This window comes from Harmonia axyridis, chromosome 2, assembly GCF_914767665.1.
Source record: "Harmonia axyridis chromosome 2, icHarAxyr1.1, whole genome shotgun sequence".
NCBI classification, from domain to species: Eukaryota; Metazoa; Arthropoda; class Insecta; order Coleoptera; family Coccinellidae; genus Harmonia; species Harmonia axyridis.
The window spans coordinates 37,076,082-37,088,575 of NC_059502.1; the positions used below are offsets into that span (position 1 = coordinate 37,076,082).

At 37.4% G+C, this 12,494-nt stretch overlaps 1 protein-coding gene across 3 annotated transcripts in view; it reads right to left on the bottom strand.

The window, feature by feature from the left end:
* The window catches only part of LOC123672345 (glutamate receptor ionotropic, kainate 2), a 730,109-nt gene that overhangs the window by 264,049 nt on the left and 453,566 nt on the right, over nt 1-12,494 (bottom strand). The gene's annotated exons all lie outside the window — the stretch shown is intronic.

Consider the following 12,494-nt stretch of genomic DNA (forward strand, 5'->3'; position numbering starts at 1 on the left):
ACAAGAGTAATATGCCTTGTCCTTAAACTTAACACAAGATATAATATAAAAATTATACAAGTTTACGCGCCTACCTCGGATCATACTGATGAAGAAGTAGATTTGTTTTACGACGACATCAAAAATGCTCTTAGCGATCAGCAGGCACATTATAGTATTCTATGTGGTGATTTCAATGCCAAGATGGGAACGAGGTCGGATGTTGCTGAGTTCTCACTGGGAAACTATGGACTGGAGGGAAGAAATGATAGAGGTGAAACATTGCTTGGTTTCCTGCTGCAGAACAACTTATTCCAAATGAATAGCTTCTTTCCTAAGAGACCAAATAGGAGATGGACATGGAGGAGTCCGGATGGACGAACAAAAAATGAAATAGATTTCATAATCACCAACAGAAGTCACATAGTTAAAGACGTGTCAGTATTGAACAAGGTATCCACCGGAAGTGACCACAGGATTGTAAGAGCTAAATTAATGATTGACGTCGGTAAAGAACGGCATAGGCTGATCAAGAAGACTAACAGCGACAGACCATGGAGGAGCCCACCGGACACGGTCTGCTTCCAGCAATACATCTCAAATAGGCTGGATGACACCAAACCAGAAGAGGATATCAATGTCCTGAACGAGACCATCACTACTGCCCTGATAGAGAGTCAAAATATATACTGCCCAAGAACCAAGAAAGAATCGAAATTAAGCGAAGCCACTATGCGGAAAATGAAAGAAAGAAGAGACATGAGAAGTGAAGAAATGACTACTGCTGAAGAACTAAGACAGATTAACAGAGAGGTATCAAAAGCTATCAGACGTGACATTAGAGCGTATAACCAAGATAAGATCGAAAAAACAATAGAAAGCAACAAAAGCATGAAGGTCTTACGTAGAGGATTGGAAGCTGGAAAAAAGCAAATGACGAAGGCAAAGGACAAAAACGGGCATATTACAACAAACAGAGAGGATATTTTGAGGATAGTTGAGGACTTTTACCATCTACTATATAAAAGCCAGAATGAAGTTAACTCAGACTCGATAACAGAATTAGAGCTCCTGTCGAGTAAAGAAGGCATCGTTAATCAAGGGTCAGAAGAAATGCCTGATTTTACTCTCGACGAAATAAAGCTGGCTCTGAGGAAAACAAAAAACAACAAAGCCCCTGGAGAGGACTGTGTGGTTGCCGATGCAGTTAAGATAGGTGGTCACTGTCTACTCAGGAAAATGGCAAGGCTTTTTAATCTCTGTCTCTTTAACAGCACCATACCAGAAAAGTGGTACAACGCCATCGTGATCTTGATTCACAAGAAAGGAGATTCAGCGGAACTGGAGAACTACCGACCAATAAGCTTACTTAGCCATCTTTATAAACTCTTCTCGAGAATTATAACTACACGCTTAGAGAACAAATTAGATTTTTATCACCCCATAGGACAGGCTGGGTTCCGCAGAGGTTTTGGAACCAATGACCATCTTCAGAGCATCAAAACTGTGATCGAGAAGTCCATAGAATATAATAGGCCGCTAGTCATTGCCTTTGTGGACTTCCACAAGGCCTTTGATACTGTTGAGTTGAGTGCAGTCTTGGACTCCTTACAAAAGTGCAGGGTGGACTATCGTTATACAAAACTAATATATAATATATATAAAAATGCTACCATGGTGGTTAGATTGCACGAAAACACCAACCTCATAAGAATCGGTAGAGGTGTACGACAGGGGGATACTATGTCACCCAAATTATTTATCACTGTTTTGGAGAGCGCCTTCAAAATGCTTGAATGGAGCGGAAAGGGTTTAAATATAGATGGCTTGAACTTAACAGATCTGCGCTTCGCGGATGATATAGCTCTGTTCGCTGACAACCTACAAGATATCAGGAAAATGTTGGAAGATCTTCAGGAAGTATGTGTTCAGGTCGGGCTCAAAATTAATATCTCCAAGACAAAATTCATGACGAATCTGATCCCTAGTGCAAATATTGCCATTGGTGACCATGATGTGAATTTGGTGGATAGATACATATATCTGGGTCATGAAATACGAATCTCGAGAGACAACCAAACATGCGAGTTGAAGAGAAGAATAACGCTTTCTTGGGCTGCGTATGGCAGACTTGGGGGTGTGTTTAAGAGTAACCTCCCGGTTTGTCTGAAGCGAAGGGTATTTGATCAGTGCATTTTGCCGGTTATGACCTACGGCGCCGAAACCTTAACTCTAACCGTCACATCTGCTAAGAAGCTCAGAGTTGCGCAACGTAAGATGGAAAGATCGATGCTCGGTGTGTCACTTCGTGACCACGTTAAAAATGAGGACTTACGGGTGAGAACAGGAGTCACAGATGTTATTTACCAGATAGCTAGGCTCAAGTGGAACTGGGCTGGGCATGTAGCACGGATGGTAGATGGACGATGGACAAAGAGGCTGCTCGAGTGGAGACCAAGAGCCGACAAAAGAAGCAGGGGAAGACCTCCCACGCGATGGACTGACGACATCAAGAGGATGACCACAGACTGGATGCGGAGTGCTCAGAATAGAGGACAGTGGGCAGAAATGAGGGAGGCCTATATCCAGCAGTGGATGCAAAAGGCTGATTGATGATGATGATGATGATGATATTCTATTCACAAAATCATAGATTTATGAAAACATTTTGCATTATATCTATGCCACAATATTTGATTTTGACAGTATTGATTGTGAATTCATATTGTTTATAGGTAATAAAGAAAATTGTAAAGCTCCAAAATGATTGCCACAAAAAAGGGATCTTAATATACGGTGGAATAGAAAAATAAGCGTTTAAACCTTGATCAAAATTAAGTGTTCACATTGGGTGTCATCATGTTACATTCTTAGATAGATATGTTTATTTATCATAGATTCGAATAAACATGAACAAGCCACAGAGATAATTACATATAATTATTTCCTGTACGTGACTAAAATAAATTTCATCTACAAAAACTGAATTCATCAATTTCACAACCAATTCAGAAGAATCAAGAATCTATTTTTGTTCTACATGAAAGTTTTCATCAATCGATTGGTAAGATTGCTCATAAATAATGTTAGTATTTTTATTGAATAATTCTGGGCTGATTATTGTCTGATAAAGAAACTATGTCCTGAACAAAAATTGTTTTATTTCAGCCTACAACATTTATTTTATTTTTTTATTTTAGCCTTTTATTTCATACCTACAATATAAATGAATATTACTAATTCAGAATGGTGTTGACTGAAGCAGATCATACATGGGTCTCTAGTTTTTATGTGGCGTTTGTTGAATATTCTCCTATATTGGTACAAGGACTTATCTATGGTGTCAGTAATGACGTCATTAAATTTTAATGAACGTTTCTGCAACTGGGTGTGAGTGATTTTTTGAATAAATTTAATTATACATTATATTTTTCTGCTTCTAGTTCTGAACAAATCCTTCTATGTCTGTAAGCTACAAGTTTCAACTCACTGATGACGATTCGATTCTGTTCGCCGTCCGTCCGTCATCAAAATAACTGTCGAACGACTTAGAAACCTAGAATTTTCATGGTTGATTCTAATCTCGAATGCCATGGTGAAGTTTTCAACAATTCATAAATATACTGTTTTATTTAACTCGGGAGCCGATCATCTGAAAGGAAGTTCTTGTTTTTCATAAAATGGCAAGTTGTTCAGAAGTTTCCAGTATATAACCTAATAATAGATCAAAATTAATTGAGTCAGGCTTATTTCTTCTCTAATCTGTAATTTGTCGATAAGTTATCGATTAATTCTTTCAAAACTTTCTGCTGAAAAAATGAATCTACATTTCACTCGGAATTCGCAATTCAGACTGCTAACGCAATCTTCATTTCCATTCGTTTTATGCAACTTCCCTGTAATCGTAGAGTTTCATCTATCCGAAATCTCTTTCGGAGTCAGTTAGAGAGCCCCTCAGGAAGAATGAACAAACGATGAATAATAAAACTCGTTAACTAATTATACAAATCTCCGTCGTAAATTATTTAACACAATTACTTTTCGGACCCCCGACGCTACCACGATCCTGGTCCTGTTGGAGGGCTCTTGTTTTTACCCTTACTGAGAAAGTTCCGTTGAATCCCATCAGATTTTGGATTCATTTTGATTTAAACCTTTGAAATCCTCAAAAACACAATAACTGAAATTTCTGGTTCAGTTTTTTGACGTTCGCCGAATATTCTTAATTTTCGAGAAATATTTGATTAGTATATGTATTGATTAGTAGAAAATCATTCGTTTATCACTCTCATTGAACCTACAATTATATTATATCATGGAATCGAGAACGTCTATTGCTACGTTTACACGAATGATATTTTTCATTAATTTTACTCCTAATAACTGTTGAGCTAAGAAACTTTGCATATTTAAATTTTATCAACTGGATCCCAAATGAAATCTCCATACAAGGATGCCTTATTTCACTTTTAAAGAGCCATTTTTTCTACAGTGAATTATTCACCATTTTCGAAGTATCTTCATGTTTCAACTACTACTTTTTGGGTGAAAATGACGTGAAAATAAAAAATTATAGTATATTATTTCATAAGGAGGAGAAGGTTCATTTTTTATGGCGAGCCTGTACGCCTAACGTAGGACGAGGGGTAATTGAAGACATGAATACTCATATCTCCTTCGAATAAAGTATGTATATTTTTCGAACTTTTTGAGATTCATAAAAGTATGGAGATCCACCTTTGAATGAGATTAATATTAACCATCGTTATAATTGATTAATCAATGGAAAATGTGTCTAGTTAAGGTTATCGGGCTAAATTAATTTCGACAAACATAAAGTGAAAAAGTTGATAGCTACACATACCTAATAATAATAATAATAGGGTAGCGGAAGGTGAATCCCTAGCGATTCACCTATCAGGAGAGATGAATCGACTCCTGCCCACCGCAGATTCCAGGAGCTCCCTGACCCGGGAAGCTGAAACCTGTCGAAGGCCCTGTCCAGGGTAACGGACGAAGCCGTGTGGAAAGCAGCTCAAGAATTCTCCCACCGCAGCTCTACGGATCGTAAAAAGCGATCAAAGGCCGTCTCCCCCACGTCACGGAGGAACCCATCTATGATGGTGAATTTGAGGAATAGGAATATAGAGCCGCTGCCTGAGGTTCGTCAGGGCGTGTCTGGAGCCGGTGCTGGACATGACAGTATGCGGGACGTCGGTGACAGAGTGTTAAGGAGACGGGCGTCTGTCGAACAAAATGCTACGCCTCCACAATCTCAACATTCTAGGAGAAGAATAACACGAGTTTCTCCTACCGCTGAAGGTGCTGCGCAGGATCCCCAACCAGCACTCACCCAAGCAGGTCTACCAAGAAGACGCATGAAATGGACAAGTTCGATAAATGAAACAATCATGCGCATATATTATGAAGTGACTAATATGGAAGAGGATAAAATAGGCTACCGGCAACAATTATTTGCAGAAATCCACAGAAACTATCCCGAACTCCAAGTTTCTGAGCAAAGAGTAGCCGACCAATACCGGGTCATATTGAGAAATAAACTTGTATCCGATGAGAGACTTAACACCATAAAAAATGAAGTCCAACTGAGGCTACAGAATAGGAACCCCACTAACAACGAAACGACAATTGAAGAAAACTACGATTGTGCTGAAAACCAACACAACATCAATGTACAAATGAACTCTGAGGAACAAAACAACATAGATGTGATAGCAATAAGTGATGCTCAACGACGGAATATATATGCTGCACTCGTTTAATATCCAGAAGAAGACCAAAGAGAACTACTGGAGCGATTATTTGACACAATTAATAGATGCGTTATGGATTTTGAGGGCTCAAATCCATTGAGACGACCGATTCTGCCAAGATTGAAGACATCCAAGAAACTATATCATTTTCTGGTCATGAACAAAAAGGAGATTATACCCAAGTATCTTTCTGACTACCATGATCTCGAATCATTAGGTACACCTCATCATATACTGTGCAGCATTTTCAATAGCAACAGTGCTAGGTGTGAAGCCAAAACCTAAAAGTCAGCAACCAGCCAGAGAAAAACAACAAAATAAACCACATTGGCAAAAAAGGCTAGGAGACAAAGTTCATTGCATCCGCCAAGATATTGGGAGGCCCACCCAATTTGAAAAAGGTTCGCCGTCTAGAAAATTACAAAAAATGGTGAATATAATAATGGATCGTCACCGGCAACATACAACGTATGATCCAAACAATGAAAATGCTCAACAAATTTTAGACACACTGAAACAAAAACTTAGTGTGTACTCCGAAAGACTCAGAAGATACAATGAGAGCTATAGACGAAAACAGGATAATATGATTTTTGAAAACTCCGAAAGAAAATTCTATAGAATGTTAAATAATAATATGTCAGCAACACCAGGAAGTTATCCAACCGTCGACGATATTGAGAATTTTTGGACAGATCAACTGGCTACACCAATCCCCTACAACTTCCAGGCTGATTGGATTAGAAGTGAAAAGAAATCCTGTGAGACAATAGAACACATGCCGCATAACGCAGTTTCTATAGAAGAATTCCATGAAATATTGAAAAACACACACAATTGAAAATCACCCGGCCCAGATGGAACAACTTTTGGTTGAAGAAATTTTGGTGTATACACGGCAGGCTAGTTGAAACCATAAATGGTGTTATTAGTAATCCAACGGAAATGCCCAAATTTTTAACAGCAGGGACCACTTATCTCTTACCGAAAGATCTGCAACACACAGCGGATCCATCAAAAGACAGACCAATTACATGTCTACCAACAATATATAAAATCATCACATCATGTATAGCATCTCGTATCTACAAACATTGCGAGACAAATAATATAATGACAGCACAGCAGAAAGGATATTCCAAGAATGCACTAGGTTCGAAGGAACTGCTGATAATAGATTCCATCATATGCAACCAAGCCTTCAAAAATCACAGAAATCTTTTTATGACATATTTTGACTATAAGAAGGCCTTCGACTCTATTCCACATGGGTGGCTGAGTGCGATGTATCCAGAAATGGAAGGATTTCTTTTAGCCATCCAAGATCAGGTGATCTCAACAAGAAATTACTGCAAGCATATCATAAAGGATCGAACTATTACTGACGATCGATGCCGTTATGGATGTCCAACGAATGAGACAATCCAACATATCACGGGAGGATGTCAAATGTTTGCAGGAAATGAATATAAAGAGAGACACGAGGCAGTAGGAAAGATACTACACCAAGAAATGGCAACTAAATTAACACTAATTTATTCTGAAAAAGTGCCATACTACAAGTACCGACTAGAAACCATCCTGGAAAACAAACGCTATAAACTGTTCTGGGATCGTACAGTTTTGACTGATAAAACAGTCCCTCACAACAGACCAGATATATTGCTAGTTGATAAACATCAGAAGCCAGCAATACTCATCGACGTAGCAATACCTAATAACAACAACATGCGTCAAAAAGAGGTCGAAAAAATTTCAAATAAAGCGCCAGTGAGAAATGATATCAACGAGAACTATTCCAATTATCATCTCAACAACAGGAATAGTACCCAAAAATCTCAAGAGAAATATCAAGCAACTAGGACTTAGTGAGTATATACATATGTAATATAATGCAAAAAACTCTTCTTTTAGGTACTGCAAGGACGGTAAAAAAATTCCTAGGAAACGAAGTAAGAGGAGCAGAAGTTCGACGAGAACCAGGGGGCCACAAGGACCGGACACGACCGAGCTCTACCCTTCTGATATTTTAAATATCTGGTATTGAGTGAAAGTTCCTCTTAGCGAGGGGTGAGAAGCCGACGGCGAGGAGAAATCCTACGCGTATAGGCAAAAGTCGGGGATAATGTAGTTTATTGTATCATAAACATTAATCGCAGAGGCATTAGAGCCTGTACGCGATACCTAAAATTTTCAAAACACTATGAATCCATCAAAATACAGACCTAGAACATAAGCTATAAAATAAGACCTAAAAAATACAAAATCATCACATCATAATTAACATCTCGTATCTACAAACAGAAAAAAAAAAAATTACTACACAGTAGGAAGGATGTTCCAAGAACGCACGTAAGATTTCATCATATGCAACCAAGCCTTCAAGTAATACAGAAACTTTTTCAAGACTTATTTTGATTATAGAAAGGCTTCCGACTCACTTCCACATGGCTGGCTGCAATGAGCAATTGAAAAATGAACATCGAGCTACCCACGGCAAACATAAAAACCAGGCTGATTTCAATTAGATAAGAGGGAAATTTTGGCGCTGAACCCACTCTCTAAACAGCTAAGCGCTATTGAAAAGGGTTTCAACATTAGAAGGAATTATAATACTAAAACTCTCAATCATTTGCTGGATATGGATGATTTGAAACTGATAACAGGCAATGAGAACCACCTAGAAACTATAAGATCGAACTAGTGGAATGTTTTTCAAAAAATGTAGGTATGGAATTCGGATTGGACAAGTGTCGTACTCTCAGACTAGTGAGAGAAAGAATTCAAGATGAAGCGATTACTCTCGCAAATGAACAGGAAATAGAAGCAATGAAGTTGGATGATCATTATAAATACCTTGGAATGAACAGAACCGACGAATCAACCATCAAAGAATGAAACAAGACTCAACAGAGAGAGAATAGAGAGAAAAGAGAGAACAAGGAACATAGAGGAGTGCAACAAACGTTTCATAGAAATTTCAAATGTAATAATAGAATTTTCTTAACAGAAATAGAAATTTCATTGAATATTCATGAAAAAACCTGAAGCTCGCAAAGAGATAAACGGGCTTTCTGAAGTTATGGCCGAAAGTAGATATTTTTCAAATGATACACTGAAAAACCTCAATTGTGTCTTTAGGTTTTATGGCCACATATCCCAGAATTCAAGAAAAACGAATACAAAATTCCACTTAATTGACTCAAATGTTCAAAGTGTCTTCCGTCGCTGGAGTCTGAACGTGTGGTGAGGAATTTTAGTAAATAGAATTATTGGGCCCCACTTTTTTGATAGGCCATTAACTGGTGCCATTTTTTTTTAAATTTTCAACTAGCGGTAGATGTATGAATTTCAAAACAATTTCCAGTGTGTTTTCAAGTATACTTTAGTGGTAAAATTTTTTACCGCAAGTCTCCACGATGAGTGGAAGTGCATCCTCAGATATAGCCGCTTACCTCGCTTATTTGCCCAACCTGTATATTCTGGAGCATTTGATGTACAAACCTCACTTTTGTGGTTACGATTACAAAGCGGGCATACAATTTCTGAACCTCTTCAGTTCACAGCCCTATGTCGATATCTCCAACATTTGAAGCTGCGTAGAACCCCCAACATACTCATACACAGGAAAAGTATCCCAATCGAGAAAAATTTTCTTTCTGTTCATTAAATACCTGAAAATCATCGGTGTTACTTCCAAAATAACGTTATAGTTCCTCTTATTTTTTTGATATGAATTTTTTCACAAATTTTATTTCAGACTCTTGTGTATTTAATACCGAGAGACAATTTTGATTCTGAACTTTTTGAATAAGATTTTCTTCATTGTCAACATATTTGTCATGTAAAACAACAACAAGAATTTTCGGATTTGCTATTTACGGGACATCTATGGAATAAACATCTGAGAGTTCAGCGACCGCTTTGTTTTGAAGTTTTTTCAGGGTATCCCTATCATTGCATTCAATAACAAATGTTCCTTTGCTGGATGTTCTGTTTCATATTGTTTCTAATAAATCTGTTGGATTGATCTTAATCACAAACCACGCTTTTTTTAATAATAATAGAGTCTTTATTTGGCAAATTCTAGAGGCGACGTCTAGCCAAGGCTACTCCACTCAATCCTCAAAAAAATATAAATAAAGAAAAAAACAAAAATAAAAATTAATGAAGGGAAATACAGCATAAATAATATACATCATGAATATCAGCAAAAATGAAACTTATCTACAAAATCTGTAATTGGCTCAAAAATGAAACATTCTTCAATTATCTTCTCAATGAGTTCTAAGAAGAACCCCTTTACCCCTACAAGCAATTAGCATCTCATTATGTAATTTCACCGCATTAAAGGTGAAAGAGCGCTGAAACATGGCTGAACCAAATCGAGGCAGCATGAGCCTCTGCCCATGCCTTAAAGGAACATGGGGAACATCTCGTCTGTAGAGCAGCCTGGCTTTCAAATAAGGAGGAATACCCATACTCAAAATTCGATATACAGTAATACTCATATGAAGCCGAAAAATATTTTCGACTCTGAGCCACGCTAACCCATTTATTCCATCACTGATCCACCTATCGTATTTTCTTAAACCTAAAACGTAGCGGCAGCAGAATTCTACACTTTTTGTAACCTCCCGATAGAATCTAGGCAAGGATAAAAGCTGTTTATTCATAGCTCAGCTTGGACAGCATAACAGTTTCGCAGAGATACTTACGTGAATGGAATTCTAAAAGAATTTATCAACAGCGTCGAGACATGCTCCCTAAATCTCAGTGCGACAATCGAAAAATACTCCAAGGTTCCTACAGCAGGTGGAGGATGGAATTTTCTCACACCTATCATAACCTCAACCTCCGCATGAAACGTGAAGGGTGTATAGAAACATTTTTTAAAGTTTATTCTCAGATTGTTCCTTCTGCAATAATGCACAATACTTGAGAAGTCTTCATTTAAGCGTCCGACAGCTATAGAAATGGCAGAGGGGAAGAAAAAGAGATGAACCTGAGGGTCATCACAATAAAAATACATGTCAACAAACTTAACAACTCTATACATATCAGCTATATAATATACAAGGAATAGCATAGGACCAAGAATGGGACTTTGAGGAACACCAGAAGTTATCAGGCAGTACTCCGAAAATTCATCACTATCTACCAAAGAGATAGGACCTAAAAAATCAAGAAGATTCATCAAAACCGTAATAACTTAATTTAGCACATAGCAACTCATGGTCTAGGGTATCAAACGCATTTGCAAAATCTAACAGGGTAGAATTGAAGCATGCCCCCCATCTAAACAGCGCAGGATGTCAGCTGCTACATTTAAAAGAAGAGTGGTAGTGCTATAACCCCTTCTGAAACTCGACTGATGAGCAGTCCGCTCTCGAAAACATAGTCATGAATCTGAGAAAAAAGTATACTTATCGGTCTAAAATCGGATAAATCTTTAGGATCAGGAATCTTAGGTAGAGGATTCACAATAGAGCACTTTCAGTCAATCGGATAATACCCAGAATCGATGCAAACATTAATTATATGCGTTATAATGGGCAAAATAACATTTACCGACAATTGTAGCATTCTGGCAGATATACCATCAATAAGATCTAAAGTGGTGATCCAAAAATTTTACTTCACGATACTAACGAACTAACAGAGTATCATTTTCCTGTTTCTCTGATCCTACACCATTAATCTATCGTGAAGTATACCATTAATGCCCAATGCGTTCGAACCAAGATTTTAAATGACACACCTTACCTCCTCCATAGTGGCAAGTCTAAATGAAAACTCTATATTTGGATCGAATTTACTATAACAATAATAACTGGTTGCTTCAGGGCAAACATTTGGAGTACTGAAAACTGAACGAAAATAATCATTTAATTGCTGAGGGTCAACAAAGTTTTCAGACACCGACATCACTGAACCAACGTGCAAGGATATAAAAGATTTCCGAAAAAATTTAGAACGTTGAGAGCGGGCTTGGGACAAAGAACTGAATTTTTTCCTTCGCACAGCCGATGTAACAGCATTTCGTAGTATAATATCTGTAATCATCTAAGTTCTTTGTGAGCTTATATTTTAATAGGGCCTTGTTGCTTGTTCCTCAACTTCATCATGCTTTTTACGGTTGGGGTTATCCAAGGAGCAAACGGCTTAGAAACTCTCGATTCAACCTTTGGGGCATGTAGGTCAAATATTTCTGTAAGACAAGAACAAAATTTGGAGATCTTCAATTCAATATCATCTATATAGAGATATATATAAAGGTCCGACAAAAAGTCTTGCAGTTCAAAATTACGAAAATCACGATCACAACGTAAAACACGAAAACCAGAAATTAAAATACTTTCATATGGAATATTTTGGTTCAGCCAAGTTTCAGTTAAAATAATTATATCAATGCATTCAGCAGTAATAATATCAAAAAATTCATCTAATTTAGGAAAGAGAGAACAAATATTAAAATGGGCCACCTTCAAACATGCACGTGATCTACTCTGTATAATCTATTATAGACTTAAGTTTACCTATACGGGACAGAAAATAATTACATATAGAACTATTAGCATTGTGACCCATATCATAAGATGTATTGAATTTTTAATTGAGAAACTCACAATTTACACAGCTAATGTCATTCGAATCACAATTCTTTAATTTATGAGGGTCTGAGTGTTTGGGACATAATAGGTAATGTCCGAATTTCCAACATTTAAAACACCTTATTAA